Below are 2,074 nucleotides of genomic sequence, written 5' to 3' on the forward strand. Positions count from 1 at the left end.
AGAACAAAGGGGGCGGCGACCGCTTGGCCAGGCTCTTCTTGGAGGAGCACATCAGAAACATAACTGCCATTGTGAAGCAGCTCAATCGGGATATCGAGGTACTGCAGGAGCAGATCCGGGCCCGGGACAACATCAGCTATGGAACGAATTCCGCCTTAAAGACCTTGGAGATGCGTCAGCTCTCGGGTTTGGGGGACCTGCGGGGAAGAGTGGCAAGATGTGACGCCAGCATAGCCAGACTCTCTGCAGAGCACAAAACAACTTAGGAGGGGCTCCAGCACTTGAACAAAGAACAGCAAGCTGCCAAACTTATCTTGGAAACAAAAATCAAAGATGCAGAGGGACAGATTTCTCAGCTTTTGAACAGAGTGGCCTTGTCGATATCAGAGCAAAGCACCAAACTGAAGATGTCCCACAGAGATAGTAACCACCAGCTTCAACTTCTGGATACAAAATTTAAAGGTACGATTGAGGAACTCAGTAATGAGATTTTATCTGCACGGAATTGGTTACAACAGGAACAAGAACGGATAGAGAAAGAACTTTTATAGAAAATTGATCAGCTTTCCTTGGTCGTTAAGGAAAACAGTGGAGCCAGCGAAAGGGACATGGAGAAGAAGCTCAGCCAGATGTCAGCCAGATGTCAGCCAGACTTGACAAAATAGAAGGAAGTCAGAAGGAGAATATGGAAGTGCAGAGAACAAAACAGGAAGAAGAGAAAGTGCATGGGCGCATCAGCAAGCTGGAGTTACAGATGAATGAGGACATGAAGGAAATGAAAGCAGAAGTTGATGCTGGGTTGGCGGCCATCTATGAAAGCATAGGATCCCTCAGGCAAGTTCTTGAAGCCAAGATGAAGTTGGACAAGGACCAGCTACAGAAGCAAATCCAGCAGATGCAGAAGCCAGAGGCCCCCATGTGAGGGGAGCTGGGACAAGGACCTCAGAAGTGTTTTGCTGGTGGGGCAAGAGCCAGGTGCCGTGGTGGCCAGGCGGTCACTGCCTTCAGAAGTGTTCTATTCATGGCGTGCATGTGCCAAGCAATGTGTTTTCATGGGTCTAAATGTTTACCTTAAGTTTCGAAAACACTTCCTTTAAAAGTATTAAGTACAATTTTTGCCACTCTATTTCATTTCTTTAAATTCAATGGAATAGCCTCCCGGCCCCTAAATTTGGAAAGGCTTTTGTCCCTCTTCATTTTATGAATGAAAAGACTTAACGACTTTCCTTCAATGCTTGACGCTCTAGCCAAGACTTTACTATTTTGAAAAATGTCATGGTGATTTTTTTTTAATTAATAAACTAATGAATTGTCACAGGAATGTGTTAGCTCCTCACCCTAAATTAAGAGAATGTCCTGGTAGATTGGAATTCAACCCTTTAGTCCATATTTGGATTTTATTAATGTTATCTGTGCATTTCTTACATGGTTTCCTTCTTGTAAATCTTCTGTCTTTTGTAGGGAGAAGGGATTTAATTTTTGGAGAACCACCCCCCCCACACCACCATTTATGTAATGAAGATAGCATAAAGATTGATAACTGCCATATACATTGCAAATTAAAATGGAAACTTAAGACAATTATCTAGCTAATACAAGGCACAATATCCACATCAACCACCTACTTATACCAGGTTTTAATATTGGAAACTTTTTTCAATTGCCTACAGCCTATATAGTGATAGCCATATATTTAGTAATGGAATGGTGGTTAATAGTCTGTTTATTGCACAATTAATTGTAAATCATAATAGGATGTGAGGATTTTTCAGGCTTTATGATCTCCTCTAAATGTTTCCAAAATTGGCACAAAGTGCTAACTAAGGTTTATATATACTTCTTGTAACTGTATCCTGTGCCTTGGTTTTACCACGTCAATGCACTGTATCCTCTAAAAGTTTTACGGACAAAATAGAAGGCATGATAATACATCAGAATTATGATGTAAAAATGGGATCCTATGTAATTTTTAAATGTTCTAAAAATTTTATCACTGTTAAGACATTAGTTGTTCAGTATTATTAATGAAATAGAAATTCATACTTTTGTATGGACAGAGAATCAAATTGATATT

The 2,074-nt window shown here is 40.5% G+C and overlaps 1 pseudogene; it reads left to right on the forward strand.

Moving 5' to 3' along the window:
- The first annotated feature begins 5 nt into the window (after positions 1-5).
- Positions 6-2,066, forward strand: LOC132009232 (protein FAM81A-like; annotated as a pseudogene).
- The last annotated feature ends 8 nt before the right edge of the window (positions 2,067-2,074 follow it).

The sequence above is a fragment of the Mustela nigripes genome, unplaced genomic scaffold, assembly GCF_022355385.1.
Source record: "Mustela nigripes isolate SB6536 unplaced genomic scaffold, MUSNIG.SB6536 HiC_scaffold_8213, whole genome shotgun sequence".
Lineage (NCBI taxonomy): Eukaryota > Metazoa > Chordata > Mammalia > Carnivora > Mustelidae > Mustela > Mustela nigripes.